The sequence below is a fragment of the Callithrix jacchus genome, chromosome 2, assembly GCF_049354715.1.
Source record: "Callithrix jacchus isolate 240 chromosome 2, calJac240_pri, whole genome shotgun sequence".
Taxonomy (NCBI): Eukaryota; Metazoa; Chordata; class Mammalia; order Primates; family Cebidae; genus Callithrix; species Callithrix jacchus.
In genome coordinates, this window is record NC_133503.1 from 110,976,151 (window position 1) to 110,992,008 (window position 15,858).

At 33.6% G+C, this 15,858-nt stretch overlaps 1 long non-coding RNA gene across 1 annotated transcript in view; it reads left to right on the forward strand.

The window, feature by feature from the left end:
• The window catches only part of LOC118151452 (uncharacterized), a 48,895-nt gene extending 33,524 nt beyond the window's left edge, over window positions 1–15,371 (forward strand). The window contains exons 3-4 of the long non-coding RNA XR_004739778.3: window positions 738–866; window positions 15,105–15,371. This is a non-coding gene — a long non-coding RNA (uncharacterized LOC118151452). The remainder of the gene's footprint in view (window positions 1–737; window positions 867–15,104) is intronic.
• The last annotated feature ends 487 nt before the right edge of the window (window positions 15,372–15,858 follow it).

The following is a 15,858-nucleotide window of genomic DNA, read 5'->3' on the forward strand; positions in this document are numbered from 1 at the left end:
ACTTTCACCACATGAGGACACAGCCAAAAGATGACAGTTTATAAATCAAAACCAGGCCCTCATGAGATATCCGTCAGTGATTTGCCTAGGACTTACTAGCCTCCAGATCTATGCAAAATAAATTTCTATTATTTATAAACTACCTACTCTATTGTAATTTGTTAGAGCAACTCAGAAAGACCAAGACATCCTCTTCCCTTAAGAACTCCACCCTTCTGTAAATGTTTTTAATTTGTAAAACATTCTGCCCTCTAACCTCCCCACTTATTTAGGGACCAAGATATTTATTATAGAAAATGAAACTTACATATATTCATTATACAATTGCTATAAATGCTGAAAAGGTGTACTCTATATTAGGTCTCCAGGCAGTTTCCAGAATTAACTACAGATAAGATTGTTTGCAGAAACTATTGCTTCTATCACAATAGAATATTGGACATCAAGACTTCAGTCTATAAGGACATCTAGAGCTGTAGTCTAAGAATCAGTAATTAGCCTTAACCACTTTTCAATATTCCCTAATTAAAACAGTGCACAGAGCACTCTGTATAAAAAGTGAGCTACTCCACATTGGAACTTGAGAATATAAAAAGTTAAAGCTATAGAAAAATATCCTCTGCTTTTTCAGTCATTCAAATCTTGCATAAGCACAGCTAATTAATACATAGAACTTTAGCTACAAGGGGAGCTAGCAAAAAAAGTTGGTTGTTTTTATTTTATGTTTACACTCTCAGGCTTCACAGAACAAGAAGACATGAAGAAGGAGGATGGACAGGGTGCTACTTTCTGTTCACCAGCTGCACTCTACTTACTACAGACCTGCCTATGCTGGATGTTATTGAGACAAATGGCTAATGAGTACGGTAACTATAATGTTTCATTTTCTCTGAAAATGCCCACTTTTGAAAATTTTATGTTTTTAGAAGATACATGTTTATATCTATTCTTTAAAACTGGAGAAAACTGGCCTAAATAATATATACTTATAATGAAAGTAACAAAGAAAGGTGCTGAGAAAGGAACATGGGTATAAAATGGAAAGTATGTGTGTTCGGAAGAGAATAGATAGGTAAGATAAAATTAAGTCAGAGTGGCAGCTGGGAAAAGATGGTATTTTCAATAAATGGTGCTGAGTCAGTTGGATGTCCATACAGAAAATAAAATTGTATTTTGGCCCCAGTTTATACCAGGTATAAAAATCAATCACAGACAGATTGAAGATCTAAATGTGTGACAGGCAAATCACTAACTTCTGGATGAAAATATAGGAGCTATCCATGTGACTTTAAGTGGGGCAGAGTTTTCTTAAATAAGACACAAATAATACATTAATCATAGAATAATAACTTGTAATATATTGAAATTTTGGATATTTACTTATCAAAAGATGACTTTAAGAGTGAAAAAGTAACAAATGGAATGAGAGAAGTATTTGCAATACATATATCTGATAAAGTATTCATGTCCAGAATATATGCTTTTTTTAAATTGACAAACTGGCCAAAAAAAAAAAAAAAGGAGCAAATAACCAAAACTTATGCAAATGGAATGGGAGCAACACAAACAAAATGTAAATTTATATATGTGTTTATATATGTATACAATAAACAATTATTTTTAAAGTCAAGTGTTTTAGTATATCCTCATGTGTTCATATATGCTGAAATTCAGTTATCACAGATAGAATTAAACTCCGTAACCATGCTATGAAGGGAGAGTTTCATCATAATTTCTTATTTATGTCCATTTAAGCAAATAAAGTTTTCTGAACATTGTTGTTTAGCCATGAAGTTTTTCTGAATCCCAAGATCTTCAGCCAGGTTCTCTAAATCCAGAGTCAATCCATAAAATGAGAATTGAATTTATGACAATTACTCACGGGGGACAAATGCCTCTTGGTGTGTAGTTTTTAACAAACCAAAAAAAAACAAGCATCTTATTAAAATTGAGGAGGACAAATATCTTGAGATAATATAAATGAAAGTAATTGGATTAGTTTCTTAGTTAATTTTAATTTTTTTTATTTTAATAAACATAAGATATTTATACAGGTTTTATAATTCATTCATGATCTTAATTATTTTAACTTATATTTCTCATAAGTTTTGATCTTCTTCCTGTGTAGTCTGTGACTTCCTGTGTATAATTGTTACTTCCTGTGTACAGGAATTTAATCCTAAAAGTTTAGGAAGGGAAAACACATCTTTTCTTATACCTGTGTCAGATCATTCAGTAGAAAGTGGTCAATGAGGTTATACTAAAATTATAAATAATATAATACTATATACTGAGGAATAGAATTCTGGACAAAAGAATCACAGATATAATAATATCTTTTAGGAAGAGAGAAATGAAAAGTACTAACCTTGAAAATATGTATAGCAAACACATGCATTGAGTCAAGCAGTATTCGAGCATTTGGAAAATTTCTGTGCATAAAACAAAGGTATCCTGACCAAATGGATTTTCTACCTTTTCAAGGCAATTTAGTGACTGGTTTTACAAACTGCTTTGCTGGACTCTCTGGGTGTTGATCTTAGTTCTTACCCCTACTTACTCCTATGTGACTTTGCATAAATTATTTAATCTTTTGATATCTAAGTTTACTTATCTGAAAAGTAGGGAAAACAATCATACTTAATTACTTAAATATTTTGTTCCTTAAAAAATATTTTCAAATGTCACTTAATTAAAACACATTTTAAATTTGTAGTATGAAGCACACCACAAATAATTTATAAAATGCCATTTTATGATAAACTAATATGAAACACATTAGTTAGATTGAATTTTACTGAAGTTATAAATATCTCCCATTTTTATAAATTAAATACAGTTTGGTCATTTATGGGCTTCTCTTTATATAGCTCCATATCATTACTTTATCTGAGTGTTTCCTTCCAGCTAAATAAAAAGCTTCCAGATTTCCAAAGCCATATCTTTTTTATTTTTGTAACTACCTTTGAATGCCTGGCCTTTAACCTTAGACACAAGTTTTTGCTCAATAAATGTTAGTTAAATGAATAAATGAGGGTAAGAAAATTAATACAGGCAGTTAATGGACACTCACCTTTATACTATGTACCTTAACTGATCATTTTAGAGTCAGAATATTTTAGAGAACCCAGTGAATGAATGCCATACCAAAATATAAGTCAAACATCATGAAGAATAAAAAAGTCCTGACTAATAAATGTAAATGTACAAAACATGACATTCTTAGAAATATTTATTTTTGAAACCTCAGAGCTATATCTAAAGTTATTAGAAAATAGTATCTTTCCTACAGTCACATTGAGGTATGGCTGTTGGCTAAGAACACTTCATCATTCCAGGTTCAGGATGACACTGAGAAAGCTGGTCCATTTACCAAGCAACAAGTCAATTTAGTCTTTAATGATTGAGAAGATCTGTACAAGAGATTAGTCATTCTTGCAAATTAATCAACAAATGGTAATAGGTACTTTAGCTCTTCAAGATAAAAGCTCAGCCATTGGAACAAAGCTATTCGCTCAGTAAACAAGAAAGTAGACAGATGTTAATTCAAGTTTTGTTTCTTCCCATGTAGTATATGAACTTATATATAGCAATAACTGGGTTTAGGCAATCAGCCAACAAGAAGAGCTGATGTATATGAAAGATGTACATTCTCCCTTAGAATTTAATCAGCTTTTCTTTTTAAGAGTTTATAAAATCAGGAAGAAAAATAGTGGTACTCTTATGTACCTCTGGCAATTACTAAAAGATTGTCTATTTCTGAAGATATTTGGTCACGAGCTACTAGAGAGAGGGTGAAGGGGAGAGGAAAGTTATACATTATTTTCCAGGAGTGACAAGCCACAGGATTTTTCAGACTTCACGTAAGTTGCATCTAGAATAGACACATAACTTCAGCTGATATTAGAAAGTTCATTAAATTTGTGTTCTCACTAATTTGTAATATTCAGTGAATAAAATCATAAATACCTTATTCTATTTCATTATTTTAAACATTTATTATATGCAAAGTTGGACTTAGGCAGATTCAGCAAAGCAGAATTAGGTTTTCTAATTTTACTGTCTGTTCCCACTGAATTAAATGGTGTCAGTCCCACAGATAGTTAATAAAAGATGATTTCATTGAAAATGTAACTGAATGATAGTAGTGTTAATGAGCTCAGTCAAAATTATATTTGCTTTTCTGGGGAAAGGATTTGTAAGGGATAAGTTTTCAGCCTACATAGGAGGATTTCATGTTCATTGCTTCCCTGGGACACAGCACCAGGAGTAGTAGGTCCACTCTTCAGAGACAACAGAGAAGGTCCTGATAGAGTAGCCTTTAAAAAAAAATCATACCGTTTAGAGTGTGTTGAGATTGTGTTAAACTTTATCTGTATAAAAAAAATATATATATATATATACACACACACACATACATACACACATATATACAGATATATTCTACAGTTGTATATATTATTAATATATTAATAACAATTAATTTATATTAATATGAATTAATTTCTTAATTATATATATTTTTTCATGATGCTACTTTTAAGGGAACTAATTTTTATTGAAGTACATGTAGAAAAGTTCACAAATTCTAAATCACAGCTTGATAACTTTTTGGCAAGTGAGCATATTCCAGTAACTGCCTCACAGAACAGGCATTCATTCATTCAACAGATCTAGGCACTTTGAGTGCCTACCAGTTACAGGCAGTGTGCTAAGTACTAGATGCTAGTGTGACAAATAAGACATTACAGTCCCTGCCTTCCTGATATTTGTAATTTAGTTAGACAATCACAAGTAATTATTGATGATAATAAATGACAACTAGGGCACCGGGATAAAGACTAACAGGCAAGACCTACTTTCAATATTGTGATCAGAGAAGACAAAACCTGCTACGCGTAGAGAGAAAGGACAGGAAAGAACCAGCACAGGTGTCCTGATCTCATTTCCACCTCTCTCCCTTTAATCACTCTGTGGTGCCAGTCGCATGGTTTCCTTGCTACTTCTTAATCATAAACGACTGGTCAAGCTCCTCCTTCAAGATTTTTACATATTTTCATTCCTCTATGTAGAATATGTTATTCCTGGAGACTTAACGTGGTTCAACTCATTTATTTCCTTGTGGTCTAATTCAAAATTTGTCTTCCTTGGCCACTCTGCCTAAAATGAAACTCTCAAATCATCCCATACTCACACATACATGCAGATACCTCTTTCTGTTTCTGTCTCCTTCTTTACTTTTTCTTCTGGACATTGATCACATAGCAGTATACTTATGTTATCTAACATAAGATATATTTTGCTTTTAAAATATTATCTATTGTCTATCTCCATTACTAGAATAAGCTTCATGAGGACAGAATTTTATGTTTTTGTCATTGTTGTTTGCAGGTATATCCCCAGTGACAGTGTTTGGCTCGATATCCCCAGTGACAGTGCCTGGTTCGATAGATAAATATTTATTCACTGTGTGAAATTTTGCCATACCACCATAGATGCTAGATATCTTAGTTTGGAAAGAGAAAAGCAATCGATATTAGTTTCAGTTGTTTTTTGTATATTCCTAATTCCACAAACTCTTTCTAGTATAGGTGTATCTTAAGCATTACTTAAGTTTAGCTATTTAAAAATAGGACATCTGTTACTTTCTATCTCCATGAAATAATTTGACAAAACCTTCACCATAACTTAATAATCTTAGGGATCTAAGATTTCTTACCTCTCTTGCTGAGAGGTAGGCTCCTTTAATAACTATCCTAAAAAAGACTTGAAAATGGAAAAGTCAGTCAAGCCTGTTATTTGTGTCATATTTATATTCCTTTTACTTAATGTAGCTGAACTAATTTGTAGGTAGCAAATACTACCTAAGATCTTAGAGTGTAACTAATTTAATTTATCCAAAGTTCCTTATACTTAAAATAAAATCTAAGTCCTAGTTTTACCCTGAGTACCACAGTATATCATGGATATGTAATCTTATTCAGAATTGTGACCCAGTAAGGTTTGGTTTGGTTTTGTAATCACTATCACTTACATCATAGTGTCGGATATTTTATCTTGATATATTTTCTAAAATTTTTATTGGTGGATTACAATTTTTTTTGAGACAGAGTTTCACTCTTGTCCAGGCTGGAGTGCAATGGCATGATCTTGATACACCGCAACCTCCACCTCCCAGGTTCAAGCAATTCCTGCCTCAGTCTCCCAAGTTATTTGGATTTCAGGCATGTACCATCATGCATAGCTATTTTTTTTTCATATTTTTAGTAGAGATGGGGTCATGTTGGTAAGGCTGGTCTTGAACCCCTGACCTCAAGTAATCTTCCCGCCTGGGCCTCCTAAAGTGCTGGAATTACAGGCGTGAACCACCATGCCTGGCCCGTATTTTTATCTTTTAACATGTATAAAATACTCTAATAAGATAGCTGCATTTATTCAGTAGGAATAATTATAGTTACAACTCAGTATAATTCATGATTCCAAGACAAAAATCACCTACTCTGAAGTCATATTTGTGGCTTATAAATTTTCATGAACGATGTCATCAATATAACTTATTTTTCATATTGAAGAATAAACTAAACTCTATTGATCTGGGGTTGTTTTTATTCCCTAGGAGTTTATGGAAAACTTTTTTCAAATGCATGGATTTCTGCACATTATTAAAATTTTACAAAGAGAACAAATACGATCATCAATTTATAAATACCACTCTAATTAACTGAAAGTTAATTTTGTTTCCAATGCATTCTTTATTCCAAGTAGTTTTTTATAATCCTTTAACACTGAACATAATAAGAAAAAGTTTCTTTCATTCATATTTAAACTTCTGAAAAAGTCAAATTTGATTAATTTCATGAGGGCCTCAAGTTTAATATATCTCTGTAATAGCTTATGTTTAGAGGACATTTTTGTAAAAGTTATAACTCTCATCAGAAAAAGTCCTAGATGTGTTCTCTAAATAGTTATGTAACAAATTGTATATTTGAAACTAAGATGAAAAATGTATAATAACAAGGAGAAGTTCAGTAAAATCACTAGTAATTGATATTGTGTTTAGCCACATTGTTGATTTTAAATAAATGCTCAGAATTGCTCACAGTAGCTTGTGTTCTCTCTGTAGAACACTGTGTGTCCTGAGTTATGCAAAGGAAAATTTTCACCAAATGGAATTAAACAGGCAAGGATAATTTTATTCAAGACTACTGCAATAGAGGAGAGAAATTGAATTTAGCTCTGAAAACAGCAGAGGCAACAGGGTGATTTTTATCCAAATGTTGGGGTAAAAGCTTAAAAGGATACAAAATTACTAAATGAAACTTAGGTATCAAAGATGGGGGATCCTCACCAAACTGGCTTGGCAGTATTCTTTCTCAACTAGACTCAGCAAACCAAGTATTGCAGGCCAAGGACAAGGCCTAGTCAAGAAAAGAGTTCAGAAAACACGACTAAATTTTGGTCAAGGAGAAAGTCCTTGTCACTTGCTTTACTTTCCTATTGAGATCAGAATCACTAAATTGTAGATTGGGGTTCCTTATTTACTAGCTCATATGATTATGTACATGCCACTAATCTCTACCAGCTTCATTTTCTTTTTTTTTTTTAACTTTTAAGTACAAGGATAGATATGCAGATTTGTTACATAGGTAAATTTGTGCCATGGGGGTTTGCTGTACAGTTTGTACTCAGCCAGGTATTAAGCCTAGTACCCATTTGTTGTTTTTCCTGATCCTCTCCCTTCTCTGACCCTCCACCCTCCAATATGTCCCAGTATGTGTTGTTTTCCTCTGTGTGTCCATGTGTTCTCATCATTTAGCTCCCACTTATAAGTGAGAATATGTGGTATTTGCTTTTCTGTTCCAGCATTATTTTGCTAAGGATAATGGCCTCTAGTCTAATCCATGTCCATGCAAATGACATGATCTAACTCTTTTTTATGGCTGTATAGTGTTCCATGGTGTATATTTATCACCTTTTCTTTATCTAGTGTATCACTGATGGGCATTTAGGTTACTTACATGTCTTTACTATTGTGAAAAGTGCTACAATGAATGTTCACATGCATGTGTCTTTATGGTTATATATATATATATATATATATATATTCCTTTGGGTATATACCCAGTAATGGGATTGCTGAGTTTAATGGTATTTCTGTCTCCAGGTCTCTGAGGAATCACCACACTGTCTTCTAAAAAAGTCGTACAAATTTACACGCTCACCAACATTATATAAGTATTCCTTGTTGTTCACAGCATCACAAGCATCTGTTATTTTTTGAATTTTTCATAATAGCCATTTTGACTGGTATGAGATGGTATCTCATTGTGGGTTTAATTTGCATTTCCTAATAATCAGTGATGTAAAGCTTTTTAATATAATTGTTGGCTACATGAATGTTTTCTGAAAAGTGTCAATTTATAAGAAAAAAAAACTCTATTAAAAAGTAGGCAAAAGACCTGAGCTTTTTCACTTCCTTGATCTAGTATATAGGAATAGTAATACCCAAAAGACTAAAGTATTTTAATTATGGGAAAATGCTTTAAAGTTTTATACAGTTCTTAAAACTATAAAGTTTTATAAAGTGCTGCTATCTGATCAATTCAAGCTATTTTATTAATGTTTTTTACTATTTCATCCTTTTCAGAAAACAGATGCATATAAAAGATAGTTTTCATGTCTTAAAATACAGACAGACCTAGATGATTTGGGGGCTTCTGAAATAGTAAATGAAATATGAACTTACAGTGTTTCAGGAGCATCTTTTTTGGCATTTATGACAAATAAATGTATTTGTGATTTCCAAAACAACAAAAAATAAATGGTGAGATCAAATTTTAAAAATATATTGTCATATTATTAAAACAATGTTTTTTGAAAAAATATTTAAAATATGCACCGTGGAATACTATGCAGCCATAAAAATGATGAGTTCATGTCCTTTTCAAGGAAATGGATGAATCTGGAAACCGTCATTCTCAGCAAACTGACACAAGAACAGAAAACCTAACACTACATATTCTCACTCATAAGTGGGTGTTGAACAATGAGAACACATGGACACAGGGAGGGGAGCATCACACAGTGGGGTCTGTTGGGGGGTGGGGAATTAGGGGAGGGATAGTAAGGGGTGGGGAGATCAGGGAGGGATAACATTAGGAGAAATACCTAATGTAGGTGATGAGGGAATGGAGGCAGCAAACTTCCATAGCATGTGTATACCTGTGTAACAATACTGCAAGATCTGCACATGTACCCCAGAACTTAAAGTGTAATTAAAAAAAAAACTTTAAAAAATTGCTTAGAATAGAGAAAGAAGGATTAAAAAGGAATGAGCAAAGTCTCCATGCAATACGAAACTATGTGAAAAGACCTAATTTACGTTTGATAGGTGTACCTGAATGTCATGAAGAGAATGAATCCAAGCTGGAAAATACTCTTCAGGATATTATTCAGGAAAACATTCCCAACCTAGCAAGGCAGGACAATATTCAACTCCAGGTAATACAGAGAACACCACAACGATATTCCTCAAGAAGAGCAACCCCAAGGCACATAATCATTAGATTCACCAGGGTTGAAATGAAGGATAAAATACTAAGGGCAGCCAGAGAGAAAGGTCAGGTTACCCACAAAGGGAAGCCTATCAGACTTACAGCATATCTCTCAGCAGAAACCCTACAAGCCAGAAAAGAGTGGGGGCCAATATTCAACATCCTTAAAGTAAAGAACTTTCAACCCAGAATTTCATATCCAGCCAAACTAAGCTTCACAAATGAAGGAAAAATAAAATCTTTTATGAACAAGCAAGTACTCAGATATTTCATTACCACCAGGCCTGCTTTACAAGAGCTTCTGAAAGAAGAATTACACATAGAAAGGAACAATCAGTATTAGCCTTTCCAAAAATATACCAAAAAGTAAAGAGCATCAACATAATGAAGAATTTACATCAACTAATGGGCAAAACAGCCAGCTAACATCAAATGGCAGTTCGACTAAGTCCCCCAATCAAAAGATACAGCCAAAACCCATCAGTATGCTGCATCTAGACCCATCTTACATGCAAGGATACACAAAGACTCAAAACAAAGGGGTGGAGAAAGATTTACCAAACAAATGGATAGTAAAAATAAATAAATAAAAAGCAGGAGTTGCAATTCTCACCTCTGATAAAATAGTTTTTAAAGCAACAAAGATATAATGGTAAAAGGATGAATGCAACAAAAAGAGCTAACGATCCTAAATATATACGCACCCAATACAGGAACACCCAGATATATAAGACCTATAAAGAGACTTAGACTCCCTAGACTCCCACACAATAATAGTGGGAGATTTCAACATCAATATTAGATAGATCAACGAGACAGAAAATTAATAAGGATATCCAGGACTTGAACTCAGATCTGGAACAAGTAAATTTAATAAACATTTATAGAGCTCTCCACTTTAAATACACAGAATATACACTCTTATCAGTACGACATCACACCTACTCACAGGTTTAAATGAAATATTTGTTGGCCATTATTAAGCATAATTATTGGCATAAAAGAGGTTTTCAATACACATTTTTAGAATAAAGCAACACTCTCGTTCTCCTCCCTCTTTCTCTTCCTCTTTCTTCCTCTCCTTCATTCCTTATTTTTCTTTTTTTCTCTCTCTCTTATTTTTTTTCAAAACAAAAAACAAAACAACTGCTTAAAGGGAGCCCAGTGTCATAAAAATAGGCCCTGTGAATTCACTAAGAGAAATGTATTCAAAATCATTCTCATTTTCTTTACTCCCTTTTTAGACATAATTAGGATTTTAACTCTAAGTTAATTAAAAGCCAACAATGTGTGGGTTATGTATGGGTATGAATGTACGTGTGAAGCTGTCCTTAAGTGAGACAGAACAAACATAAATAAGACCAAAGTCTATGTAAGAGCACATCTTTCTAGTGCCTGCCCCATAATCAACTCTGCTTCACCCAGAGTGGCCTCCTTCACATTTATTGAATATGATTCATATAAATCCACTTGCCAGTCTTTGCATTGGCTGTTCCTGCTGTTTGGATGATCTTTCCTCATACCCACATGGCACACTTCCTTACCTCTGACAGTCTTCATTTCTTTTTTAGGGAGACACACTGCCTCTCCCTATCAACACCCTCTCAGTCTTCTTAACACTGTTCCATTTTCCATCACATATATATCACTTTCTAACATTTTATATAACTTATATTTTAATTTTGGTTTTCTTCTCCAACTAGAATGTGAATTACATTAGAGAAGAAATGCTTGTCCCTTTCATTCCTTGATTTGTTCCCAGAACATGTGCATTACCAAAGACATAGTAAAGGCTCAACAAAGATTTTTGGATTAATGAATAAATGAATAAATTACAGAGCCTTTTGTATGCCATGGCTTAAGGTAATACTCCTTCCCTCTCTTTTCTTATTTTCTTATGGTAAGACACAATATACTGCAAAGACGGCTTCTCTTTTCTTGACCACTACACAGTCCCTGTCAGTTAGGTTATAATAAAGGTTTATGAGATGCAAGATATTTGCTATTAGTATAAACACAGAAGAACGAATAGTGAAACCAATCTGGCGGGATTGATTTGAGTGCATTTGAAATACTTGACATTATATACTACAGTGTTTCTTCTGTGACCCCCATGGAAGCTATTAAATGTTTTTAGCTAATGCCCCTTACATAACTAGGACTCATTTAAAAGTTCTTATGCTGTATTTTGTCCTGAATATCAGTTCTCTATACAATAATTGGGTGTTTTTATTTGTTATAAAGGAAAACACTTTTCATCTTTTACTTTATATATTAAGCAACCTAAAGTTATGCGCAATATCCAATTACTGTTAACCTAGGATACTGATCACCTTCTTCCTCTGACTGCTTTAAATTGAATGTTATTGAATATCAATAATTTAGTCATTTTCCATTATGTTTAAACCTGTAAGTTACCTAAAATATTTCAGGAACTATGTAGATATTATTCTCTAACTGGTTTCTTAATCCACCTACCCTGGTATCCTTTAAGGAAAAATGAAAATCTTTTTGAGCTGGAGTATTGTTCTCCACTGAATATCACACATAATAATGATATGTAATGGAAGAATGAAGTGCAGGAGTCATCTCTTTGAACTAAGGATGGGGACTGTGAGTTAAGACAGTGCTTAACTGACTGAAATCACTTTTCTTTAAAGTCTTATTCTCTTAAAGACTGAAGCAAAAGCAAGCCCAGTTAGGATAGTTTCATTTCCTCCAACAGAACTATCTCTCAGACTATTGTAAGGTTTATAAAAACTACTCATTAGAGGTAACGTAGTTTATTAAAGTAAATCTTTTATCATCTCTAGTTCTTTACATGATATACATTCTTTATTATGGAATTATGATTTTTAGAAAAATATTTACTTTTACTTTTCATTGGGAGTAAGTTTTATGTTCTGAATCAACATAGCAATCACTCACAAGTGGATCTGAAACATTTATTGATGGTTGCTGTGAGATATATATCTTTGCTAATGAAGGCAATTAATCTATTACCACAGATGGGTTCACACTAAGTATCTTGCCCGCACAGACAGCACCTTCTTCTTTCTTGCCACATTTAAATCTTCATGACCTCATTTTTCATCCAAGGATGGTAATTTTTTAACCACTGACTGCTTTAAGAACCATTCTACCATCCACCCTCTCTATTAGGATTTATGCATGCCTCCTGGCAGCACAGAGATCTGTCACACAAACTGAAAAGCTGTAGATACTACTCATCAAATGGATGACAGCTTTGACTCTGGATCCACATTTAAGAGGAGATGAATCAACAACCTGATTCTTTACCCTTATGAACATCATCAGGCCAAGGGAAAATGCTTTTACTTGCTTTGTGCATGTGAACTTTCTAATTATAGACATTTTTGTAGTCTTTTTCCTCAAACTGAAGGTGCTTGACTTTTCCAAGGAAAAGTGCCACTGATTTCTCTGGAGATGGCAAATTTATACATTATTTTCTCTCCGTGGTTTCATCTGTCTCCATTAATTACAATCCTAATTTATCAGTTCACTGTGTCCAAGCTACTAGCTGACCGAACTTGACTCTCAGTTGAGTAAATGAGACTAGGTGAAGTCAGAGTTATTTTTGAAGAAGAAACCAAAATGTATTGTAGCACACTGAATGTGTGTGCTCCATGAATGAAGTGTGCTCAGATTGTACCACATGACTATTTACGTATTATATGTAAGATTTGTCGTATCATTATTGAATCTAAAAATTCTTAGCATTTTAATGAACACTAACAATTAACAAGCATTGAAAATAAATAAAATGAAGTTGTTTTAAAAACATTGTGATTAAATTTTTAAAAACTAACATGAAACATTATTTTTAAGAAATCTCACATCTTCACTTGTTTTACTGAAAGCTACCGCTCCTCTTGAAACTTTACCATTATCAATAAAGTGATAGACTTATTATCTTTCATGAATATACAAAAGAAATCACTATTTATAGTCAGAAATGCCTCATATTTAACTTTTTCCATTCTCATTACCAGCCCTTGCCTTTCATTCCAACTCCCTCAGTCCTTAGACCCATAATTTTTTTTATATGGAACTTTGAGAGTATCTGTTAAAAGGATGTTGTAAATTGGCATTTCATATTGTTTAGAGGAGTCAAAACAACACTTGCCACAGTGTTAGATAAGTATTTAATAAGTGGGAGTTATACTATTTGAAGATTCATATTGATAATACTGTCAAATAATAATTGGCCAATGTACTATTTTATTTTTAATTTGCTAAATGCAGTGGTTTGGGTAATAATTTTGTCTGTTTCTTCCAGATGTTTTCACATTTAATCAAGTGCTATTCCCTTTTCAGTCAATAAAATTCTAATTTTTAGAGATGGCACTCTCCTCCTCTGTGAATATTCTGGCACCATTTATTTATTAAGTTATCAAATGATTCTGTATTGCCCACTTAATGTTCAGTTCCTATTGTGTCCTTGGACTTCACCAATACAATAGATATGGTTATGTTTCTCAGAGTTCTATTGTAAAAGAATGTAATACACTATGGTAAGTGATACCACAGAGACTGGAAAGGGGTAGAGAGTGGAGGGAGGCAGGTACAAGGGCACCCAACCCAACTTTGGATATAAGAGCTGAGAGACAATTAGCTTACAAAAGGTAAAGCAAGTAGAAAGGGTCATCTCAAGGAGTAGGAAAGGCATAGGCAAATGCCTGGAGCAGAAAGGATTAATAATAATGTGAAAGTCTTTCTTCAGATACTTTTTACATTCACATTGAGCAACTGCAGACAGTAACTTTGGTGAAGGCTCACAGGTGGAGGTTGTGATCACCACAGGACACTAAAACACAAATAAGAAGGATAACAGTTTCTAAAGATTGATACTTTCAATAAAGCAAAAAGTTTTCCTTTCTCTTTTAGGTGTAAAGACACAATAAAACAGAATATAAAGATTGGCTAAGTAATTAACTAAATTGTCAACTATTATTTTATTTATGGGAAAGCAACAGGATATGGAACATGTATTAAGAATTATAGTTAAATACTCTGCATGAGCTGTGACATTAATATTTCCATAACACTATATCACACATTTCTATATTGATTTTGTTATCGTAATATTGTCTTTAGTATAAAAAAGATAACTAGAGCAATGGATAATAATATATATATTATCTTTCAGGACTGCTGAAAACCCTGCATGTCCCAGGAGTAGGCAGTTATTTTTAAATTTTTTTTTCTTGAGATGGAGTGTCCCTCTTGTTGCCCAGGCCAGAGTACAATGGTGTGATCACAGCTCACCACAACCTCCACCTCCCTCTTCAAGCAATTCTCCTGCCTCAGCCTCAAAAGTAGTTGGGATTATAGGCATGCACCACCATGCCAGGATTTTTTTTTTTCTATTTTTAGTAGAGATGGGGTTTTCAGTGTTAGTCAGTCTGATCTCAAACTCCCAGCCTCAGGTTATCTGCCCACCTGGACCTCCCAAAGTGCTGGGATTACAGGCATGAGCCACTGTGCTTGGCCAACAATTACATTTCCTATCACATGATTTCTTACCAGGAGCCACAGCATTAACCTCCAGTGCCTACATAAGCCATAAGATGAGTAAGGAAACAGAAATGAAACAGCAAGAAAAAAAAAAGGAAAAAGAGAAGAATTGAGGCTGGAAACACCATGGCTTATATGAAGAAGAGAAATAATGCCAGGATATATGAAGTATGGCAAATGGTGTAAATAAGAGGAGGCTGCAGGGGGAGAGTAGATCAAAATACTATAAAATTTCATCAGTAAGCAAGATTAGCCTGTTATCCTAATAAAGATGGAAAGCCAACGAACAATTTGCTCATGTTTTAACTTATTTTTTAAAATGATCAAGACCACTCTTCCTGCTAAATAGAAAGGGTTAAAGGTGGAGGCATAAAGACCATTTAGAAGGTGAAGTTTAGACTATTTGCCATATTTTGAATTACGTATTTTTTTGTGAATAAAATGAGCTGTGATAGAGGGGTGGGAAGAATATAGGAGACAGGAATACCATGATTCTGCTCCGTTTATCCAGATGAGAGGGCATTGTGACTAAAACAGTGACAGTGGAGATATTATAGCAAAATGGGTGAGTTTGGGAGTTACTAAAGTGGAGGAATGGGGAGATGTTATAATTGACTGAGAGTTGGAGGTGAAGAAAAAGAAAGGGTTAAGCATGACCTTCAATTTCTAGCACAGACAACCAAGTAAATGTCAGAGTAATTCAGCATGCACTGTGTATACAAAATGAGAAGAAAGTTTTGTTGAAAAATTGAATATGTGTGTGATA